The sequence below is a fragment of the Charadrius vociferus genome, unplaced genomic scaffold, assembly GCF_000708025.1.
Source record: "Charadrius vociferus isolate BGI_N301 unplaced genomic scaffold, ASM70802v2 scaffold202, whole genome shotgun sequence".
NCBI lineage: Eukaryota > Metazoa > Chordata > Aves > Charadriiformes > Charadriidae > Charadrius > Charadrius vociferus.
This window is the reverse complement of record NW_009647242.1, coordinates 1,046,807-1,072,730: the sequence shown is the minus strand read 5'-3', so window position 1 is coordinate 1,072,730 and position 25,924 is coordinate 1,046,807.

Sequence of the window (25,924 nt, the reverse complement as noted above, 5' to 3'; positions counted from 1 at the left end):
ACAGAGTCAGAGAAAGATTTAAACATGTTACAACAATGGGCCAATGCATTTTAGCACCAATAAATACCAGTAATGTGAAGTGTGTGAGGGATGAGGGGGAGAGGAATTAAACATTCATACACTCTATAGGATTTTACATTAATGTCAATGATCTTATACATCATTGCAGTCAATTAAATGGAGAACTCTGTTCACTATACAATTCCAGATACAAAGCAAATATTAAGCTAAGTATGCATAAGGAACAGAACAATCAATAGTATGAAGAATATAATAATTATTTTTATATGCAACAAAAATGTAGATTTTCTGTTATTCCTGTCTGGAATAATGTGTAAAGTATGCATAATAAAGACGCACATAAGATTCAGGGAAGAGTGATAAGAATAATTGGGTGACAAAAAGCTCTTGCAAAGAGTTTGAAAAGACTGAGACAGCTTTAAGAATATTTTTGAATCAAATAAGTCTTAGTTTCCTAATGCATGAGGAATAGGATTGTCAAAATTCAAAATTTAAAAAAGAGAGAAAATAGTTTATCGCCCAGCAAGGGTGCAGTCAAACTGAGGAACTCATTATACACAAAGTCATTTTGTCCTAAAAATGGAAAAAATTCAAAAAAGCAATTGAGGGTTTTCTGTGGGTACAAAGAGTTACTGTCATATCCTGCGAGAAGGAGGTCAGACTACTGTGTCAAGACCTAATTCTTTCTAATCATCTCCAACTCAGAAGAGGACAGAATTAGGTTTAGCCTGCATGGGGTAAGTGATTCCACATCTATCTGTAACAGGGCTTGCATGTCTCCCTGATCTAATATGACCCCAAGCCAGAATGAATACAGTATTTCCTCTGTCATATCACACATAACAGGAACTACTAACATTTTTTTCAGGACTGTTTAAAACCTGTTTGAAACTGTACATTTGAAAATGTTGGCCAAGTGGCAAAAAATTTTTACCAGTAGAATTTGGAATTTGGAAAAGATTTTCTTCCTGGAAAAATATAAGATCTGTGCATTATAACAACAAATACAAGGTCTTTTCAATACATCGATATTCTAAAAGAGACTTAAGTATAGTCAAGTACTACTCAAAATGAAAAAAAAAGAAGAAGTTGACATTCAAAAAGAAAAAGGGGTATGTCTCTAAGCCTCAGCAGCAAGCTGCCAGGCTGTCTGCTGGCACTCCTGCCCTAAGCACACATATGATCATAAAAAAGGATGTGTTGGCTGCCTACATTCATGTCTATGTTTTCAGATGGCACTCAGCCTGTTCACATATTGATTGGGAGCTTTGGTATAGGAACGGGTGCCAAGGTATTTTGAGTTTAGATGGGCAGCTTGCATAAATAACATTACCCATGCCATACCATTCACAGAAAGTCCTGCGAATGTGCCAAAAACTCATAACAGCAGTTGGCATTATATTTTGTGGAAAGAATAGTCTGCTTTAGACAGGAAACAGAAGGCAAGATGTACCACGCTGCATACCACTAATTGCATGGGAAGCCTACATTTTCATCACTGGATTCAGTCCTGGAGCTGAACATCCTTAGAAATGTGTAAGTTTCCATTAAATGGCAAACGTTTGGACTGGAAAGCTGATTCACCCTCTCCCAGCAGCAGTATTATCATCAGGTCCAAAGCACTGTCTAGGGTCCCAGCAAGATTAAGGTGTTGGAATCTCTCACTGTGTTGCACACTAAAGCCAGCTATTCTGCAACTATAGGGAAGTGTTTATCTCCTGCCTGCTTGGGTGTATCACAGAGAGGAATGGCGAGGAAATGAAGCCCCATGAAATTAGCATAGTCCCTGTCCTCCGTCAACCAGTTGCATGTGCTATCCCATAATTGCATGTCTGTGAAAACTTGCCTTGCATTTGTGGTATGGTTTTGCAGATACTGAATCAGGTAATCCCCCTAATTCTGGTACAGTTGTTCACAATCCTGTTAGGAGGGTTATTAAAAGAGCGCCATTAAAAGAAGGTGATTCCTCTGGGACAGACTGTTGGAAAGGAGGTTTAGGAGCTGGAGGAATGGAGCTGCAGGATTTCACCCAGCTGGTTGAAGAAGGAAGGCTGCTGAGTAGAGAGCAGCCAGAAGAAGGAGGATGAACCACTTCAGTTCTTCTGACTAAACTGGACATCTACTTATATTTTAGCAATTGGCTTTTCACAGGCTAGAATTAATATCTTTTTTTATTTTACTGAAGCGTTTATAGGAGAGTATCATACTTTTTTGTATCAAATTTTAAAAGACAATCTATGAATTTCGGTAAGTTAACACACACGTGTATTCACACTAGGCAATTACACTACTCACATATTTATCTATTCCTTTTTCCTTTGATATTTCACATTCACTCTGATATTTTGGTTTCCATTTTCTCCTTTGCCTCACCTTCTCTGGGACCAGATGAGCTGAGGTTGGAACCTCCTGTCTTGGACAAAGTAAGGAAAGAAATTTAAGTCATTAGTAATATCCAGCTTCTGTTCTGTCACTCTGGATATTAGCAGTTGCCCTCCTCCCTCACTATAGTTGTGCTTACTTTTTCTTTGTCATCTTCTCTGCAGCACAAAATCTCCAGGACTTTCTTAGCTGGACAAGCATTTATTCATGGCAGAGGTTAAAACCATACCAGTTCTCCCAACTTGTCTTTGTGATCAAGTCGTGTGCACCTGGTACTCACGAGCAAGACTCAATATTAGATCTTGAAGTCCATGAAAGGTTCACTACCAACTTAGTGGGAGCGGGATCACTCCAGTGCCTTGCACTAGTACTCCAAGATCATGGCCAACCTCCCTCCTGACTTTAGTGGACTTGCAGTCATGGTGCATCTGATCAGTGAAGACCAGTGGGGGGGCATTTTGCAGAATTGTCACTGACATTTTTGTATGCTGAAATTTGAAGTTGCCAAAAATCAGGGATTTAGAACTAAGCCAATACTGAATTCCTCCAAATAGTGCCTTTTGCCAATTTATTTTTTTTTTTCTCATAACCACTTTGCTGCAGCATGGAAAGCAGAGATATTAAATACAACCTTAGGACAAAGATGGGTAAAAAGAAGGTCTTATTTTGTTAGATGGGATTGTCCTAACCTGCTTTTGTTAGGTTTTTTCACTGCAGCAAAGACAGCTAGTTATATTTAATAGATTTATTTTTTATGAACTAAATGACCCATGTTCAACCTTGTTTGAGGAAGAAGCATCTACAGATTTAGGAAAGAAGAAAAATAACCTCTGGTCTTATGGACTTCTAAGGAGTTAGACGTAAGCAGTAGGACAGAGCTCAAGTGTTTTCTGGGCTAATCCCAAAATGAATTAAAATGGCTTATCTACAAACACATAATTATGCTATTTATTTAGCTACAGATTATGTTGCCCTATTTTTGGTGGTGGAGGTAGAGTCATTTTTCAGAGAGCATTGCAATTAGCATGTTTGACAGCTGATTTGTCTGTCTCCAAATCTTTGTACTGACTTGTGATGTCTATCTCAGAGACATGCTTATTGTAGCATATGATTTATGTATCCTTATTTTGCATTTAATTGCTATGACACATCATAATCAGAATCAGAAACCAAAACTTTAATCAGTCCTAACAATATTTGCCAAAAAGAAAACCCAAACCATTTTTCTAACACTTGCGCATGGGGAACTATGCACAATCCCCTAAGTGTGAACCAAATTAATACGACTGCTGGATTTGCTAACTTACCATCTAAATTTTGCATAATAGCTAACGTGTAAAAATCTCAGTGCTTTCAGCAACGAGCCTGCCGTTACTAGGAAGGTAGGAGGCACCTTAAAGCTACCTCTACTGCCAATAGCTGTATATCATTGCTAGTGACAGACTCCTTCGGTCCCGCAGGGATTTGTTGTCAGACTGAGTTGGGCTCAGAAGCTGGCATACTGTTACCATGCTGCATCTCCAGCTGATTTGCCTTCTGGATAGCTGGGACTGTATGCAGTCATTCCAATCCTTTTCTTTTTTTCTTTTTTTTTCTTTTTTTTTTTTTTTGTGCATAAAATGGACCAAATTAGGCCTGATGTACATGGGTGAACTCACAGGGAAACACTGCATCTAAGCAAAGGAGGAGAGCACTTCTTCCTCAAAGCCGAGTACAGTTCAGCTGTGTTTCTCTCTGTAAAATCCAGTTGGGGAAGCTAGACTAAGGGAAGCAGCTGTACGAGCTGAAAAGTAATTTGGGATGTGGTTATTAAAAAATAAACTGTTTATTTCTTCCCATAAATGAGAAGTCATTGATAATGGTAATAACCTTTAGACACAAATGCATATAATGAGACACGTCATTAATTAGCATGTAAGATTTGTGATGGCTGGTTTGATGGCATGACAAAGCTGCATGATGTAGTGTTTCAGGTTTAAAGTGAACCTATTGAATCTACTTTTTCCCATTGAAGATATAGAAAGACTTGGGAAATTTGAAACTGAAAAGTTTAATTTCAACAGCAGGATGGGTTGATTAATAAAGCAGATAGAGAGTTTAAGTACCTTGGATAATACTATGTGAGCTTGACAAAACCAAAGCTGGTCAACTCAATCTCTTTCAGAGATATAAAACCAAGATTTGTGGATATAATACAAGAGGACTGAAGTATACTTGACTTCAGCATGATATTGGATAGGATTTCACAAAACAGTTTTGAGAAGAAAGTAGGAGAATACAAATTAGACTGAGGTCTTAAAGACAGATAACTAATCAAAAGAAACCACAGAAAACCAAAAAAACCCACCCCAAAAGAACAACAAAAACCCCACCACAAAATAAAAAGAAAAAAATATCCTTTTCTATGGAGAAGAAATACTTTCAAATTGAGAACTTGGACTTCACATTGAGAAGGATGTAAATTTAAGATGAAGCGTGTCTCAAGTTTTACAGTCTGTAAAACAAACCTAAAATCAGTCCTTAAAACCTGTGTAATGTATTGAATTCTGAAGATCAATGCACTTGGCAGAAGGATATATTCTTTTTTTCAGAGAGGATAAAACCATGTGCACCGATCTGCAGAGTTTTTCAGGGCGGCTGCATGGTCTGTTAGATGTAACAGGGTTCTGTGCCAACAAAGGTCTATGATTTTTAATTCAAGCTTCTTTAAAGCTAATCAGCAATTTGCCACTGAGTGCAGCAAAACCAGAATCTTTTCCAAATATCCTGTGTCCTCTTGCACAAGCCATTTAAAATCCAACTATCTCACATAAATGGAAGAAACTGTGAAAAGTGTAGTATGAGTATTAACTAAAAAAGGATTAAAGCATAGATAACAATTAGAAGAAAAATTGCTAAACTCTTATGTGTGTTGATGAGCCTTAATCACATATAGCAGACCTATTGGAGTGCTTAAGAATTATTTCTGAGAACAAGGGCTCCCCTGTATAAAGACTGTGTGATCTAATCCTAAAATAGCTTCAGATCAGGAAAAGGAATTTATGAGCCTTCTGCTTCCGCATCTGTTCTGACTGCTCTAAAGACACAGGTAAAAAGGATCAGGACTGGGGCAGATTAAAATTAATTTACTCCGGAACAATGGAAAGGACTTCTATACTTCCTGTGCTGTATTGAATCTTACAGCATGTGGCTATTTTATCTGTAAGGCTGCTCAAGAAAAAGACACTATTTAGTTCCTTTTCATAATGGGAAAAGTTTGGGTTTAGCTCTGTCTTTATATGCAGGAAAAAAAAGGACTATTTCAGTTCTAACTTTTTTTTTAATTGCTCTTGGATAGGAATCAGACACAGGACTTTACCACCAAGAAGATGAAATATTCAGAAATGGAGGGAGCAGCGGCAGAGAGTTGCATAAGAGACAGTAATTCAGCCTTAACTGTTACAGCTCAGTGTTAGAACTTCTCCACAGCCATGGCTATAATTTACCTTATTTTTCTATTTTAATTTAATGTCCTTAAGTATATACTGCACATTGATCTTTACTGTACTCAGTGATTATGATTGGCTATTTCACGTAAATATTGTTTGCGGAGATGAGATGTAGCCAGTTTAATAACAATTGAGAAAGATATAAGTAAAAAGACCTGGGCTTTTAGGGTTTTTTTCAGTGATACAGTGCTATTTCAGGTAAAACAAGAAATGTCTGGAGTGCAAAGTAAAAAAGAAAGGTTGCCAGCCACTCTGTGTTTGTTCCAAGGTCTGTGTTGTACCAGCACGAAAGGGGACCAAAGTACTTAGATTTGAGCTGCATTAGGAAATCTAGTAGTCTGCCCATGTCTGATCCAAACTAGAATTGGGGTCAACACCAGACAGCAGATCTTTTTTCTTATTCACTGCACAAGAATAAAGATTACTTTAAATTGCTATCACATTTGCCTAAAATGAATTTGGTCTTTAGCTTTGCCTTATTGAAGTTATGTAAAAACTTAAGAGGAATATATTCTCCTAAGAAAGAAAACCTTTAATGACTGATTTATTATTTGTCCTTTATCTTCAAATTTCTCTGTTTTTTTTTTTTTCTAAAACTACAATTTATTGAAATCATAACAACTAGCTGGAAGGCAGAATATAGTATCAGGTACTGAATATAGCCTGGATTCACCAACTACCATTTTGTAACATGCCTCAGCCACATGAATGAGAAGATATTCTGGGGGCAGATAGCCAACAGGGAAAGTTTCATGGCATGAAATACAGGCAGATGTTGTGAAACTTTATCCTGTACTTATCCATCACTCCACCTCTGGCGCAAAAAGAGGAAAGCAAGAAGGAAGCTAGGGGAATAAGAACAGATATGAGGTACAACATGCTGGACTTGAACCCACTTGGGCATGATATTTTGCAGGATGTAAAATCAGACCAGAGCTCCAGTCACTCAACGAGGCTGGCTGAATTGAATTACCCATGCCTGTCCGTCATACCCTGGCTGTCCAATGGTGAAACGAAAAGTTCAGTCCAACAAAGTCTCAAGCAAAATATCCTCAAAATTCAGATCTGTATATATGCACTTATTGCAACTGAAAAGAAAAGGACACTCACAAAAATTCAGTTGCCATCACTCTTGATCAGAAACCCCTGTCTATTTACCAGGAAAATTATATGCAGCAACTACAGAAAGTCATTTTTACTTTAAAAAAAACCCTCTACTAAAACCCCTGACTTTGTTCTTTCAGTTCACTTTCTGTTTCCAGAAAACACTGAATAGATGTCTAATCTCCAGCCTTTACAGCAGGAGTAAAGGGTGGATATAAATAACAGACATTGACTTGGGGAATTATAATCATGAGAGTGACAGTCTCAAAAAAAGAAGCAGAATAATTTTGCATAAGAAAATTATTTTTCAACAGGAGATTTAAAATAATTGGAGATCTTCCATTGGCAGTACTTGATTGCTACTGAATGTATTGTGTATTTGTCAAAAGGAAGCAGACACGTGTTTATGAGTCTCTTTTGGTCTCAGCCTCCTGACAGTGATTTCTCTTTAAAAGGCTTTTCTTCTTTCATTGACAGCCAGTGCACAGGTGAGACAATTTTGTATATAATGTAAAATTCCACTTTACTTTCTTGATCCTCACTCCAGATAGCAAGCAATGGGGAAAATATGTGGTTTTAGAACAAAGTTGTAAGACGGGGGATGGGAAAGAGAAGAGGAAAGAAGGTGAGAAGTCAGGAAAGATGAAGAGGATGTGTATCCTTTCGCCCTGGCCTCTGTATGCCAATTGTGTGGCGAAGCAGGAGGCAAGGAGAGGTCAGGTGAAGGATCCATACTACAATGGGAAGAATGCTCTTCTTCCCGTCTTCTCTGTGGATGTGCTGTATGGCTCAGAAGGCAGCCTGGAAGTTGGGAAGGAGATGGAAATTCCAGGGTGACTGAAATAAACGGGCAGAGAATGACTGAGAACTAGAAAAACTGCATGTGTCATTTTCTGGATAGGCCTTGTTGCAGAATACAATCACTTTAAAAACTTCCATGCGAAAAATATATGATGATTAGGTATCTGAATTCTCTCACCGACACATGTGAGTGAAAAATAAAAAATTCAGATTCTTTGCTACAAGTTTTCAGATAATTATTACAGCACATTAGGGGGCAGATTTTCAAAGTTATGCTAAGAAATGTAGCCATGTGACCTCTCTTTAAAGTCAGTAAGAATGGCTCAGTGCATTGCTTTGAAAATGCACCCACCTTCCCTTTGGGAGGTAGAAAGCAATTTTTTATCCCTTCTTTGAAAAGTTTTTTAGTTCTTTAGGAGACTTTTTCCCTTCTGCTTTGTATTTCACAATTTATCCCCAAAACACTGTATTGATTACAGATTTTTTTCTGTCTTAAACTGTGTTTGCAGCATCCTTTCAGAGGGCTGTTACTGAGACTACAGGATTTTTGCTCTCTGCAGCCATGGTCAAAAGGATTTTGCCTCTGTGTTTTTTTTCCAATGCTAGCTTACGGGTATTAGTCATGTTTTGCTCCAAGGCAAATGTCTAAACTTATTCCTGAAATGACTACCCATACTGTTAGAATAATGCTGTTCATATATTTGAATTTAATTGAGTTTAAATTGTTAAAGCTGTGTCATCATTTTCATTACAAACCACAAAATAATTGAGCAGCTACCAATAAAATAACCAAGATACCATCATATTATAAAGTGCACAATGACATGAAAATGGTATGAAATTAAAACAATCCGTACCAACATAAGATTAATGAAATTTTATTCTCTGCTCAAGTTTCTCTCAGACTTCTCTTGTAGCAAATAAAATGATCTATTTCTCCCAGATTTGAAAACCTATCATATAAATAAATCTTATAGTGCTTTTTTGTATTGTCCCTGTAATTTGAAACTAATCTTAGAAATGCACAGCAGTCATTTGCCTGGTTGTAGAGAAGATAATATAAAATCATAGTGTCCCAATTATTCCACTGAGAATACTACTAATGAGGATATTTCCATAATATAAGACACTGCAGAACTGACAAGTAACAAGAAATAAGTTAGTTGGGTACTGTATAAATAGGATGGAAAAATTATCAAACATTTGCCTGATTTTTTAAAGGTTTCAATTTAAACTTAATGTAAGGATATATCATCTTGCCATTTTAAGCCTCTAATTACAGTTACCGTCCTTTGGCTTGGCATCTAAATCACAGCCTGATGAGACTTATTTTTATGCAAGGAGACATCATACATGGAAAGGTCATGCTCTGCGTAATTCTGGCTTTGTTTTACTGCTTCAGCCTATCATAATATAAAATTTTATCAAACTCTAATCATAATTTTATTTTTTTTAACATATTTAAGAGAATAATTAAGGCCAAATATCATGTTACCTAAATTAAAGGGAGGGAACATGAATCATCCCTTTCACTTCTGTCGTAGGAATCTAGGGCAACCACGATAAAAGTCATAAAGGCAAAACACACTGCTTTTTATATGAAGAAAGAAAAACACCACATTTTTCAATACAAGTTACTTTAAATATTACAAAACATTTGAAAATAGTCCCTCAGCTGCTTCTTGTAAAGACAGAGATTAATGAGCACAGACTGGGAACTGCTGTCTCCTCTTCGTGTTGAAAAAAAATATTCTGAGGCCCTAACTGGAACTGGCTTAATTGAGATATAGTGGAAACGAAACATTTTAAAAGGCTATTTTGAAAATATTTGTTCCTATTGCTCTCTGTTTCCTGAGTTGTCTAACTCTCACAACAATTCTCTGTAAGAGAAAGACTGTCCAACATCCAGTAATCTGTGGCAAAAACATGTTCCCACTGTGTTGTGATGCACTCTGGGGACTCACCAGTGCCCACCAGTCTAGGCTGGTGTGCAAGACTGCCTTAAGCCTTGCAGAGACACTAGCTTGGATCCACTCTGCTGACCCTGCTTCCTTGCATCTTACTAATGCCCACATGCAGAGCAAGATCCATTTTTAAAGGGCTATGTAGGTATTTAGAGTGCCCAAAGATGTATTTAATATTGTTGAAGCATTTCTTAGTAGTACCATGGAGTTAGACATCTAGAGGCTTTTCCAAGTGTCATTAAATAATGACCTGCATGTAGTGCTTTTAATAATTGATGCCTAAATTACTTGTTCAAATCACACTGGGGGAAACATTTGGGATGTCTCATTGAGGTATGTAGGGCTACTACTAGCTATGTCCAAAACAAGTCCACCAGGCATGCAGTGATGACACAGAACCCACAGGCAACCTGTGCTTTTCTGCATCAACAGCTGGAGGCCAGGACATCAGAACTGGCAACAGATGACTGTGTTTAGGCACCTGAACCACTGCCTCAAAGCCCATGGCAGGATAAGTGTTGGACCGCACATCTCCCAAGTACGAAATTCATTCTCAGTTATTGAGGCATGTTTCTTCATCATAGTTAGAAATCCTCAGGAATAGCTAAAGTATATTGGCTAGCACACAAATATGTTTTAAAAAAAAAACTGTAGGAGTATCACCGTCTGAAAGGCCCTAAGTCTGCTTCGGGTCCCAGATCAACAGGTATTAACCATTTGATCTCATAAGATATAGTTTTTCAATTTTTGTCTTGGAGAAAATTATTCATAAGGATGAAAATAATGGCAGAACATTTTCCCTGCTAAGGAAGAAGCAAACTTGCTAGCATAGCTAAACGGATCCTGGTACTTTCATGCTTCATTATTTCCACCACAAGGAACACAGTATTTATTTGCTGAAAGCTTATCAAGTTCCTTAATTTCTGCTGAAGTTCAGTAATTCTAAGTACCCTTTTGTGAAGAGAATTTTAAACTTTTACTGAACTCTCATACTGAAGTAAATAAAACATTTCAGTCTGCTAGCTGCATTATGCATGAAAATGAAGGTGGAAATAACACTTAAGAATAAAACAGCAGTGGGTAGCATGGATTTGATTACAGATTGAGTCTGCATCATCTTGCTTACCACTAAACTGAATCTTACGTTGGTATATCAGTGGTCAGCATGAGCATCACAACAGCAGAGGAGAGATAAAGGGAGGCAAAGGTATATATATATATATCTCTCAAATCCATATCACTCATGTGAAACGGTTAGTCTTCAGCTATTCATTATTCTACTGATTTTTTTTTCCAGTAATCGAAATAGCTGTCATGACTGTTGCGACAAATATATATCCAAAGCAGGCAGTTCAGACCTAGACTGCATATTGTTATGTAAACTATTCAATAAATACTTATGAATAATAAATACAGTTACATAAATCTGGACCTGTTTTTATGTGATTTGTGAACAAAAGACAGCTAGATTTATCACATCACTTGACAAACCTGAGGATGAGGCTTCTGATTTAGCAAGGCACTTAAGCATGTATATAAACTCTGCCACATTCTCAGGTCTGATTAATTTCTAAGTTAAGCACATGTTTAAATGATTGCACTATCAAAAGCAACAGTACGTTCCTCTTGAAATGTAAATTAAATGTGCCAACTTGCACAGGTTTTTTAGTTCCATTTTCTCGTTCAGCTTATTACTCTGGCTGAATTAAAACCTGGTGGCTTCAGTTCCTATGGAAATAACAAAAAGAGTGACTCAGTCCTTCACTACTAGAAGATACTACTTACCTTGAGGTAAACTGGCAAGCTTCAGCACAGACAATTCAGACAAAGATAATAGCATGGTCGTACAGCTCTGCACAACAAGAGCAGGAGAAAAATTGGTCTAATATTTCAGTTCATGAAAACACGCATATGCAAGAAATCAGTGGCATTACTGTGATTTATATCAGCTAAGGATCTTCCTAGTATTCTCTATTGTACATCTTGACTCACATATAAAATTACATACAAAGGAATATTTAGCAAGAGCAAAATAATTAAAGAAACTATTAATAGCACAGGGGCTATTAAAATTATTTAGTAACATTGGCTTGCTTTCTAGACATGACTAAATGCACATATAAATCTATTTTTGGATGCAGAATTAACAACATACAAATGATTATTCTGCTATCCATTTCAAATTGACGTAATGGAGTTAATAATTGTAGTAACTGCACATATAAATCCAGACAAACAAACTCTTGTGCATTTCTATGCACAGGCCACAGTCTATGCCTAAGGAAAAGAGTGTGGAGAACATTCATCAAACATTTATTTTGAAGACAGAACTTCTAAACTATCAATAAAGCAGCTCTAGGTTTAAAACAGAAGTTTTATAAGTCTTTTCACCTCCCAGCTGAGGAATAACTAATTAGTTTTTTTGTAACCTGGTGTTCTTGCTTATATGAATTTCAGATCTGCAGATAGCAGACATTTAACTTTTCTTTTTCTTGCTTGGAATTCCTCTATAAACCTTTGGAAGCATTGGATGATCATCCTGGTACTCTTAGGCACACTTGCATTACTGTTACACATCAAATGTACCTACTCCATGTAACAATAAATTAATGTCTACGTGATAGATTTTCAGAGAGTTCTTCAATTTTACTAATGGTGGGTTCTGTCCAGGGACTATGTAACATATCCTTTTCCCTTCCTATGGGATTCCAAGAACCTCTTAAAATGCTGAGTAAAGACTTTCTTCATGATTATGTAGCACCGTTCTCTGGATGAGGTCCCATCACAGGGCACAGTTTTCTTGAAGTCTGTTCTCTCAGTAGGAACAGATGGACTGATCGCAGAGTGGGGATCAATCAGATGATGTATCTGCTGTAATTTCTGTAAAAGGACTTGACTGAGCAACTGAGGTAGTGAAATCTTCTGCAGCAATTCAGAAGCTATTTAGGTAAAGTCCTGCTTTTTGGAACATCCACAATTTTCTTACTAACTATAAAAGGACAGCACCCATGCCTATATCCATACAAATGTACTGAAAGGCACCTACTGCCTTACATAGGCGACATACTTAAGACTAAAATATAAACAATTCCATATGTTATCATTTTTAGAGGCACTGATAGAACATGACAATTCTCAGTCTGCACCAAGATAGATGTATACTCTTGTTATACTGGTGCACCCAAAAATACACAAACAGCAATTGATAACAGATGGAGTAGTGCCATTTTATTTCCATAATCTGAGGGCGGAGCAAGTGACGATTAAGCAAAACAGGGTTGTATGTACACACATAGATACAGCAAATGGTCATCTCAAGAAGCATAAAAAACTCCCAGTCAATGAAAACAGTTAAAACTGTTACAACCTCACGTGCAATTTTCATGCAAATAGCAATTTTTTATTTTTTGTGGCCTCTTGCTTATATCAGATCATTTTAAGAGTTTGGAGAATCTGGCAAGATAAGATTTCCCAGGCTGAAAACTATTTATTAGAAAAACATCTATCCTCTTTGGATGACAAGATTAAAGACAAGACAACAGTATCCTTGCCACATTGTCCATGGCAAACTGTCACCAGGAAAAGGGATGTGTGCTTTAGGGGGAACTCTGCTTTGAATGAAGAAGCCACCACGTAATTTCAAGCAAGACTTCAGATTCCTTTTTTTGCAACCAGGACTCCCGTAGCACGAACTTCCTCAAATGATTTTTTTCCTCCCAGCGACAGCTCCCTGATGTAATTCTGGTATCTGCAATGGGCCAGAGCATTCGTTGGGGAGTTCTTTGGTTTATTTATGTTTTTTTTTTTCTGGTAAGAGAACAGCAGATTCATGGGACACTAACTTTTCATGCATTTGGGCAAGATTTTAGAGAAGAGCTGCACTAGTCTCAAAAAATTATTAGTACTTAAGCAGAATAATGAAACCAGCAATTTTCTCATCACTGCCTTGAAACCATTAATTTAATCACTGAGATATTATCTCTCTGTATAAATAACAATAAAAACGCCTTTCAGAGTAGATACATATTTTACATGTCATGAATTTCATTTTCTGGAATGAACTGAACCCATATCTGTTCCTCTTTAATCTAAATGAGATAAATCTGATTTAATCTGAAATGAATCAATCAGCATGTCCCCAGTACCATTTCATAACTGTCAATAAAGCAATGCAATAGCCACTTGTAATTTTCATGGAAAAGCAATATATTACCATACCTTTATAGTAAAAAATTGCTTTATCGTATGATTATTAACCTACTCATTGAAAAGAAAGTGTCAAACTTTGTGAAATATTACAGGCCAAGAGACTTAAATTTAGTCCTGGAAAACAGAGCGACTGTACTGTGTCTTATGCAAGTATTCATCACTTCATAATTGATGGTAACAGCAGAAGAAAAACAAGAAAGATTTATGGTGATACACTAAGTAATTTTACCTGTCGGGTACTTATTTCAAAGGATACCCTCTTATGAGAAAAATACATTGTAATGAGAACAACAGCTTGATTCTGCTTGCTTGGTGTCCCTGAACTGAACCAACTATAACAGCAACTGAACAGTTGTGCTCTACCCTGGCTAGGTTTTGGTAGACTTTTTCTGCTGCTAAATGGGTCTTTATGGCTTACTAAAACTGAAAAGCTGTCTAATTTCAGGGGGAAGAGTAGTTGTATTTTATAGAAACAAGGTTTTTGTTACACGTTATCTTTTGACACTACCTATAATTTAAGATGATCATTAGTGTATCTCATATTGCATCCTATATAGGCTTAGGAAACATGTCAGCATGTTCTCACTTAAAATGGTCATACTGCTTACATGGTTCATGTCTTACCCCTTCTCTACTTTTCAGAGGGGTGAGAGTATCCAAGATGAGTCCAGAAGTATGTGGAATTTGACCCAAATTTTCCTGTCCTACAAAACCATATAATTAATAGTGTTAGAAAGCTTTTCTCCTCTGTTAGACCAATACCCAGGAGAGCAGGGCTTTGCTTAGACCTGAAGTGCTAGATGTGGCCCTTTAATTTGCCTTTGAATATTTTCTTAGTGTTCAGATGGTCTCAGCTACATCACATGGCTGTCTGATTTCTGTCTCTTCACAAGATTATGATCACTGTCATTTACCAAAGGATATAATTCCTCCCTCTTTAAGCCCAATGAGAATTTTGGCACATTGTCTGCCTATTGCATTCTAGTATCATTATAATTGCTGGGCTCCAAGCCAGGAAAAGATCTGGAATGCTATTTTAATGACAGTAGCATGCTGATATATTGTGGTATTAATCTCTAGCTAGAACTATAGAAATACTAATTTTTCTTCAAAATGTCTCTTACATGTTTCTTTTCTACTCAATTTCTGCAAAAAAAATTCTTCCTTTAAATATGCTTCACAAAACCAAAGTTCTCATCGCCTAAAAAACATGGGTTTTATCTTAAATTATTGCTCTTTCTTTCTCTGGCCAACTTCTTTGTATTTGACACTTGTTTGTCTTTCTGGAACTTTTGTCTTTTTTTCCTAAATGATCTGATTCTAGTAAAACAGCAACAACAAAAAAAACCATTTCTTGACAGACTATTGCTCAACTGGTTCATTTATGTAAAGGAACAGTTTAGCAATCTTGTACATGGGCAAGCCTCTTTCCAAATGGCTTACCAAGTTATTATAAATCTCTGGTTTGGGACATTTATTGTCCTTGAAAAAAAAGGAATAAAAAATGTTCGATGTGGTGCTGTAAATCAATCAGCTGAAAAGCTAGACCTGAATGTTCTAAATTAGCATGAATCTAATTTTGCTGTTTTCCATGTACAACTGCCTACTGTACGCCTTTCACCCTCTTCCTTTATTTGTAGATTGAACTAATTCTCAGCAGACTTCCAATGTTCCATCTGAATTTATTGGAAAGAGCTTCCCTAAATATATAAAACTTTGAAATAATCTAATAATATTAATAAGCATCAGCAGGGTTCTTGAAATACATTACCACAAAACAACTAAAGGAGGTATGAGCATGGACACTATGGTACATTGAGGTACAAACCACCTTGTGATACTCTGCCCACGCTCTGAGCTTGCTGGAGATGAGTCAGACCCTGTCTGAATGCCACACAGCTACAGCAGCATGGCCAGGACAGCTGCAGGGGAAAAAAGGTTGCTGAGGCAGCCCTGCTCTATCTGGCTATGTTATATTTTTCACACTGAAATCTGTATCAGTGAATCAGTGGAAAGTTAGTAAAGATCTTCCTTTTCCATAGCACCACCATTTCAGCAGGTCACAACTCTGGAAAAAAGGACTTCTGAGAGAAGCATTAGCCTGGGCCATTCTCTTCCTCCTCCACGTCTGGCTCCTGTGACACAGGAGTCAGTCCTGACATTGCACCGCATCCCATCCCATGTCATTACATTTTCACAGCTTTCCTGTGTGCTCCATCTTGCTGCAGATGCCTTTGCAGGTGTCCCTGCCTCCACAGGATTTCCAGGCTCACTGTACATGCAAGAAGCCTGGGCGCAGACAGCCCTGCAGCAGGCTGGCTCCCTCTTCATTCACCAGCTGCTCTTACGAGCCCTGAGCAGGGCACGTGGAAACAAACAGGCTGGAAAGCAGAGGTGGCAATCCTGCTCTGCGGTGGCACACAGAAATATTGTGAGACTGTGAGAAGCAGGGGAAGTTGCAGGAAGATGAAAGAGGAGTAGGAAAAGGCTTTACTTCCATTCCCATCACGCTGTCAGAAGATGGCAAGGGCAAGTGTAGCAAAAAGAACGACACAGAGGAGGCGGTGTCATACACTGGGTTCTGCCTCAAGGATACAGAAAGGAGAATGTGAGGCCCTGTGCGTCTGGTCCCTAAAAGAGAAAGAAAATACTCTCTTAAAAACTCAGAATGTGATACAAAGTCAGAGAGATCAAGGAACCTTCTTATACTCTTGCTTGGCCATATTCCTTAAGGAATCACAGTTGGGCTTGTACTTCCAAGGACATTTTGAAAAAGTTATAGCCAAGTACATAGATTAATGTCCCAGTAACCACACTAAAACAACTGCATCTACTGGCTCCCTGATCTTGCTATGTATTAAAATTCTTGTAGGTTTATGTACAATAACGACTCAGAGATACAAAGGAGATTTGTCTTCTGGAGAGGCCAATGTTTGGAAGGGGTTTGGTTTTTGTTAGGTCCTCATCTTGAAACTTCTTTGCCAAAAAAATTTAGTGTTTCTTCTTTAAGGGTTGGGGTTTTTTTCAGTTATCTAAGGCACATATCTTTCTTTAAAGAGCTAGTGTTAAAGAGTGTGTTGCATATCATCTTATTAAGGTCTTAAGAGCCTTTACTCAGAGTTTTATAGTTTCAAATTTATCTCTAGAAAAAGAACTCTAAATCACAACAGTCAAAAACTGCAATAATATGTAATGTTTGGAAAAAGACAGATACTGCAAAGTTCACCTCAAGTACAAATGGTCCTGGAGAACACCACTTAGTAAAGAAATGCAGATGAATCTTTGAGATATAAAAAAAAGCCAGTCTGCCACATTTACTGACTTTGAGTAGCAGCTTACCCTGCAAGCTGTCCCATTGAAAAAGAGACATAGAAAATTAACTACTAACTGCAACAAGCAAAAAGTTTTCATTCCCAAAATAGCTCTGATGAAGGAAGAATGCACTGTGATGTGCTAATGTGCACAGTGTTCTGAGTCCTTTTTTAAGATTCCTCCTAGAATTTGCATTAAGTGCTAGTCTTTGCTTTGCTTTCCATTATATATATGTTTGACGTGTTTGGGGAAAATTTCACCTCAGCATCATCGAAGTTCGGTGGAATTTAAAAAAAAAAAGTTTTCTTCCACTGGCAATGGTTGTCCACCCAAGCTGATCCTTCCTGTTGTAGGAAAGACAAACAGGCATAGTTTTTCAGCGTTGTACAGCTCCATGAGTAACAGCTCGTTTCCTCCTGGCTTCACCAATGACAAGGGGCAAACACAATGCTGAATGGTGCTAAGTCCCAAGAGGCAGCAGCAACGACAAGGCTGAACTATAACTGGACATCTTCAGTTACTGTTAAGATGAGATATGACATAGAAATGAAGGAAAAGAAGCTTCCAGGTTGGTTGCCGAGCAGCCACAGCAGGAGTAAGAGATCATTGCTAACCAGTGCAAAACATCAAGATGTGGACCCAGGATGGGTGCAGAGGGCTGTCGGATGTGCATTTCTCAGGATGTCCAGCTCTTCATAGCACAGGGAACACACAACAGCCCGTGGAATTACACGGGGCTCCACTTGGACCTCCACATAGCACCTCTGCAACTGGAAATAGTACTTGAAGAAAATTGCCTTTGAAATGCAGACTCATTATGACAGCTACAACAATATCTGGTCTTACCTAACCCCACAAACAACAACCTGGCAACATTAAAAAAATTAAATCTCTAATTATTATCAAATGCAAATATGCTCTAAAAACTCTCAGTCTTTTCCTAGGAATTTCTTTTGTTAACTCATATACTGGCAGAGAAGAAATATATATAATAAAATTGAAAATTATGAAAAAGGTAGATCTGAATTTTCTTCTCTTTCTGTCTGCCTCACTGTCCAAGAACAAGGAGACATTCAAGAAAATTGAAGGTGAATTATTGCAATATGTCTCCATCAGGATGGTTTCAATCTTTCAGTAACTGATAAAGAAGGAACTTTAGATTTATTAAAAACAGATCTAAAACATATACAAGATAATGCTATCATTTTCTCCTTTGAACAAAGAACATTCGAAGGTGAACACAGTTTTCTAAATGGAGCTTTTTTAGCACTCTTTTACAATGGCTGGACTTTTAAAAGCGTTCTAACCTTGTTTTATACATTTGTTATTCCTGAATGTTTCAGTACCGTCAGCCCCCGCCCACAGTAGTCTCCTAATTCTGAGCAGAACAACTACAGCACAGCTAGGTGCACTCAGGACGTTTCGTACTGCGTCACCAATGTACCTCGTGGTTTACCTCAGCGAGGAAGCATTATGAGTCTGAGTCGGTATTTAAGTTCAGATCTACTGCCAGGTGAGCTCATCTTTATGTTACACAGACTGAAGATATGGTGTCCCCAACACAAATCCCCCACACGTTCAAGTGTCAGCTGAACTTGGCAATGTCCAGTCTTTTGTCATTACTCCTGATATGGTCAGCAAATATCAGCTCTTCCATGACATTAAGTGTTTATTAGGAGTTTTGTGTAGACTACCAAACCAATTTCAAAAAAGCAAAAGGTCTCAGTCAAGATGAAGGTACATCTGGCTTGGACCATCATGAAAGTGAAATGCTCTGAAACAAAGAACTTGAACCACCCAGTTTGCATGTTTAATCCATTTATTCAGCTGCCATATATCCAAAGTCTTTTTTTCTTTCAGACTTCAGGAACTATTTCACGTTGGTCCTCAATTTATTTTTAGTCTACATCAGTATTTGTATAGCAGTATTTGAACCAGACTCTTGTTGTGTGGGGTACTCCGCACAGAAGAATGTCTTCAGAGGGTTTGTAATCAAGACAAGAGAATATAGGCTGATAATCTGGAAGGAGTGTTTAGTACCCTGACAGAGCACAGTAGGATTTCCCATATAAAATAATATTTTAGGGTACTTATACCTCTTTCAGTGCCAGTTTTCTGAGAAATCACACTTTCAGAATATACTTCTTTCAGTCTGCACTGTTACTGCCAATGAAAAGTGAACGATGAGATCAGTAACCAGTATGCAATCCTGTGGTTTAGACTATGTTCTCACTCTCAGCAACAGTGCAAAGCTGCATCTAGAATACCTTAGGCCCATGCTGGTTATCCAGCAGATTCCTTAAAAGTCATTCTTGCATAGTCTAAATGTAACAAGCAAAGATTAACAAGAATGCTGTGTAGCTCAAGGGCTGGCATCAAGGAGCTAGTCAGGAGGACATCAAATAGACAAGGAGGCGTATTCGTTATGTAGAGTATATATAAAAGGCATTTCACTATACTTTAGCAGAAGAGACACTTTTTGGGGCTTTTTTTGCTTTGCTTGCCTTAGGTCCTTCAAGACCTAATGCAAATATTTACAGTACCCAAAGTTCTTCAAAAATGACAGAAATTTGCAGTATTAACTTTCCTTATTTCCCTGAATAACCTTTTACTTTAGATATCCAATATCTGTAGATATTACAGATTCTTCAAGAAAAATACTTCTATGCACATCAATAGTACAATGTGGAGTTTTATTAATGTGTTACAAAAAAAATCAAGAGTGGTTTAATTTCTACAGCTGATGTATATTAAATAGGTACAACTGTTTTTACTCTGAAGAAATTGAAAATGTATTTATTTTAGCTGAAGAAATAGATCACTGAATGCAATAGCTGTTGTACAGTGTACCATAAAATTAGTTACAATACCTGAATATGGAGAAAAAGATGTCCAGTAATTATATTTTTTTTATATTTAGTTAATTCAAACTGAACCAAATCCTTGAAAATACCAGTTTACTTCAGCAGAAGGCTTCATTTGAAAGACAAATCTAACATATGAAAAGATCACCTTTCTGAAAAATTCCATCTGTTTGCTTTAATCTTTCATCTAACGATCTTTGTATCCCCAGATGCCTGTAGCAAGGTAGCAGGAATTTGCTGTACTTTAAGTGAGGATGCCAGGCTGGGCAGATGTTGAATTCCCTGACCTTTCACGTTTCTAACTTGATGGAGTGCCTCCTGCTATGTTACCGATCGGAGGGAAGGCAAAGGAAGAAATCTTGGAAGGATCCTAAGCATTAAATCGTGCTTATGGTCCACTTGCCTTGCAGCCACCTCTTGCAGCCACCTCCCCATTTTATTACTACCCTTACGGTGATGTGGTCTGACCGTATACGAGCAGACACAAATGATTCGTCCTACAGAGACCCTGATTTTTTGCTGCAAGGGCAAATAAGATTTATAGCCAGCTCATTCTGTGAAGGAGCTCAAGCTGTCACAGGGATGATGGACAATATTCATTCGCAGGAGAGTTCTTGTCCATTCCCGAGACTTACCTCTCTACAGAGAGCATGAAGCCACTGACAGCAGACAGCTTTTGCGCAGGAGAGAAAAGGCTACTTATATGTTGCAAGTATTCTCATGAATATAAGACTCCTTAGTTTCTCCCAACTGCTCCTATCTTTTCCAGCCAAACGATTCTATGATTCTGATTCTATGCATCTTCCCACTAATGTGCAAGTTTGTTTGCAAATGTACTAGTAAAAGGGACTTGTGAAAAAATTAGGAAAAAAAGCAGAGGGAAGTTTCATGAAAGCAGAAAACCTGTACAGAGGCAAAGTGTCATGAAGGAGACAATATCTGGTGTAAGAAGAAATACTGAAGACAACTGACAAGGCAGAATATGTGACTAAATTGGGCAGTATTCAGCTACTCGGTCATCACTGCTGCAGGCATTTCAGAGGGAAATGTGAGCATTAGAGACAATTCTTGTAATGGAGACAGCTGCTCAAAGATTGCAACGTCTAGCAGCTTTGATAGCCTAAGACTACAAGCCCCAGAACAGACTATTCAACCACCAATTTTATTTGAAATATTTCCTATTAACACACAATTCCTTGCACAGTGCCTTCTGGTTAAGACATACAGAATATTTAAGCCCCACTATAAGATATAAAAGATATGCTTTGTCTTCCAGCTGCATTGAACATCTGAGATTCCTTTTGGAAATAAATAAGCACACGGACTTTATTCAAACCATCATACTAAGCAATGGGATGGTGATACCAGGTGGTTTATAAACATTGTTTTAAAATGTATCAATAGCAATCCAGAGCTTTTAAAACCATATTGGCCTTGGGTATTGTGCCGAACCTCAGAATGCGAGATCATCATGGACTGAAAAAGGATGATGACTGGAAGTGGAGGATCAAGAAGAAAAATCATACTGTTCAAAATTTTGACCACTACTTCAGTTTTACTAGATTCTGTGGGATGTTTCTTTTCTTTAGAAGACTTGAAAGTACTGTATTTCTGCTTTTAAGTTGAAAATAAAAATCTACAGAATTAGGAAACAGAAAAGTTGACAGCTTTCACCTTCCTACAGCTTCATAACAACAGAAGTTGTTAGAAGGCAGCACAGTGATGCAGCTGTGGATGTACACAGATATAGCTGAAAACGTAGCAGACAGTGCCTCTTCTGTGGCACAGCTAACAAGGCCCACACGCCACACATATTTCCTCGGGGTTTCCTGAGGAATCTATACTAGCTGTTCATTTTATGTCCCTTCCAACACCAGTAGCCTGCATCATTGTAAAAACTGGCACCACAACAGCACAAACCTTTCTTCCAGGGAATGGAGCAATTTTTGTGCCAGAGATTAGGGTGTAATATGCGCTGCTCTTAACAGCAGAGCTGTGAGACCAGAAACAAGACAGATGCCAATATTGGCACTGCTACCTTTATGGATTGCAGATGCCTTTACTTACTGTCAGGCTGAATGCCAATTTTGTTTCTAGTTCAGGCTCTGTCACAGCTTTAGTTTCTATCAAGAATAAGCAGCTTTAAATGGGAAAACCAAGCAATCAGATTTAAGCTACCAACTGTCTGTGGTAAGTCTGGGAAGAGTTGATTCCACAGGGAGCACTGCTAATGATCCACAACTTGCTTTTCAGATAACTCTATACAATAGACCCTCAAAATATCCTCCAAAAATGACCCTCGCTTCCTTAGTGCTTCTTCATTTGGGAATAAGATCTCTCAATCCAAGCGACAGCCTGCCTTGCCATTATTATGATCCCCTGAGAGTTCATTTATTCAAGGAAAGCAAAAGGTTTTCCTGACCCCAGGTGGAAACGTATTCCTTGGTAGAATGAGGTCAACAATTTACCCTCCAGCCTGTATCTAGATGTATTTTATTTTTTCTGATTTCAAAGCTAAGTCTTATTTTTGGATAGTACAGAATGTACTTGAAATACCTTTTGTTATTATTACTATCTTAGTGTTTATAAAATAACAATAATATGTAGATCTTGTCTCCTTTTATTTTTATTCTCTAGATTTCATACTGCAAGCAAATCCACGTGACAAGTCCCAATTCATAAGTTGAGGCATAGGCAGTGAGACGGTGTAACCAAAATGGGAAAAGTAGTGAAAAAATCAAAACTGCATCCAGCTCTCCAACATCCTACTCTGATGCCATACCTCTAAGCACCCTCTCTCCTGACATTACCCAACACAAATATTACAGTTTAAAAATACACCGTCACAACAAAGATTATCTCAAGACAAGCTTCATCACTTCCTGTTGACCATTGGTCAACATTAAAAGGCCCTTCAGAGTCAAATTTTCAGTTCTCAGATTTAAATGAGCTTGTCTGCCCCAATACAATTGTGAATACCTCGGAGACATGTCTGACATGTTGACTTGTCTGACATTTACTTAAAGAGAAACTCTGTGAGCAAATACTTCCTTTTTTTCACATGAAACTGTTGGTGCTGCACGTCTTTATTTGTAAGAGTTGCCAGGATCACACACCAAATATAAAGACTTGGTACAGACTTGTAACTACTGGCTTCAGTAGGATGCCACAGCTGCATGTGAAGGGTTGTGTGTGGTATTCACCAGCTGTTGATGTTTTCATCCCTCACATCCCATTTACAGTAATCCAGCAATTGATGTTCAAGAGCATACTTGCTGCGGTAATAACACATAGCACTGCATTGCCCTGGGAAACCACTGACTTCATAGCATTTCACAAAGGTCATTTTACGGATGGGAAAATAAAGCACACAGAGAAAGTGATTTACCCAAGAGAATCCCGCAGATGCAGAATAAGACATAATGAAATCCAGAGCTCTGATTTCCAGCCTAGACCACTAGTCATTAGGCCTGACTGCAAAACTCAATGTAAGAACATGAGTTCATTTACTATGAGATGTTAACACAAATACAGCTATTCTTGTTTAATGGTTTGAGGCTTTGAGACACTGTAGCACTGTCAATTTTGCTAGCTGCTCTGGTGATGGAAGTTCAAATCTAGTTGATTCTTTCTGCTGAACAGAAAATTAGCAGATTTTCTTTTTTTTTTTTTTTTAATTTTGGCCTGTATGCCAATGCAAGAGCTCAATACAGATATCAGCAGCTCCAGCAGAGTCAGAAATGGGATATAAGTTTCTCTTAAGGCTTCTGCTCACATAGCTGAGAAAAAACATGTTTTGGAAACAAAGATTCTTGATCCTTTTGCACTGAAAGGAAAGTTTACAAAAACTGTGTCAACTGACTTCAGAAACCCAGAACACTGTTTTGTGTCACAGCATATAAACAGAGCAATGCATGACAAGGCTCAGGGTGATCTGAAGACGTGGATCAAGTATACACAAGTCCAAAGGAGAAAACAAAAAGAATCAAAAGAGAGCAAGGCTTCCAAGGCAATCCTTAACTTGCTGTTAAAGAGGCCTGTTTTGGGGATTTTATGATACAGGCAAAAACTGTGTGTGCAAAATGGCTTGCTAGATCCAAATTCCAGTGCACGCCACTTCTGATTCATTCACAGATGTCATATAACGGCCATATGTCGCCATATGTATTCACCCAAGACCGTGTCTTTACTCACATTTCCAAGAATTAAAAAAATTGCTAACTACCTCAAATTTGTATCTCAAGGGGATTCTTTTTTTCTATGCATGCATGCTCTCTCCTCTCGGTACTGCTCATCCTCAAGAAAATTCTGGTTCCACCAAAATGGAAGTATTTGTGTTTTACATTAAAAAAATATTTTTTCTTTCACTGTGATTCTATGCTAGCTTTTTTATCAGGCAGTTATCAACATAGCTTCCAGGCCAAAAAGAGAAGGGGAGGAGGAAGATTTTGGCCAGCCAGACAGGGGCTAGTCACCTCCAGAAGCCAAGCTCTGACTAGATGAACATTTGTTGTGATCTAGTATGGCAACTCATATGGTTGTCAGTTAAAAAGACGCTGCAGTGCTGACAGACATGCCTGAATACAGCAATTTTAATACCTTTTTGTTTGTGCTGCTCTATTAGACAGGGTGCCTTGTGGAGTCTGCACATATTAGCATCTGAGTCTGCCAAATGTTTCTTCATTTAAACCTCCCATTTACTGTCACTGATTAATGGGTTGTTTTTTCCAGGACCTGGGACTGTTCTTCCTTTATCTTCAAACACTGGCTGTTCACATGCTTTCTCAAAAGCCATTAGCAGTCTTCTACTTCTTTGCTCTATTCAGCAGGGGACATTCACATTTGAATTGACTTCTCTTGCTGTGGGCAACATTCTGTGTATTCAATGACCAGAAGCTATCTAGGCAAAGATTACAATATTTTTCATATTATATCTTCTTCATATTAAGGTATCCACTCACAGTGAGGACACATTCAATTTTTGCCCTTTGCTTGTAAAATTTGGGAAAAGATTTTGTGTTTTTCTGGTTTGCAGTCATTTATTTTTTTTTTTAAAACCACCAACCTTATTTCACTAGATGTATTTATTTCTTCCTAGTTTTTGAATTTCAAAAGGTAAGTGGAATTTAAGAGTTGGTTGTAGTGAAAAATAGCACAGGATAATGTGGTTAGCACCTTGCAGTTGTGTCAGCTTAATAAAATAAAATAAATGTTGCCTGGTGAGTATGAGACAAAAGGAGGAAGATCATATTGCTGGCAGCCTAGCAGTGTGCCAGTAGGAAGGTTAATTAAGGGCAGAACTTATTGTGACTTGCTCCAAGAAAAATTATTCCCTCAATGAAGTCGGACAGCTCTAGAACATTTAATATATGTCTGAGGAATTTTTTTTTCTTCTTCTTTTTTTTAAAGGATCACTCTCCCATAGTGGTTATTTTCTTTCTGGCAATCTTGGAATGACACTAAAACCTGTAACACCGACAAGGTAGCATAAAGATGCTTAGATATGCGATATATCCTAGCCTTGGCTTCTTAAACACAGCCAGCTTCTCAAGGGTAAAGGAATGAAATATTTTGTTTAACGATTCAGGTATTTTTCCAAAACAGGAGGGAAAAGGGCTACAGTCTGGTTTTGGTTTTCATTGCAGGGCCCAGGCTCTAACATTGTGAATAGCCTGTGAAGTGAAATTTTGCAGAGAAGACTGTTAACCAGAACATCAATCTGTCTCATTCACTGTCCTGGGATTATTATTGCACTTCAAGTCACTTATGCCTAGTAAGC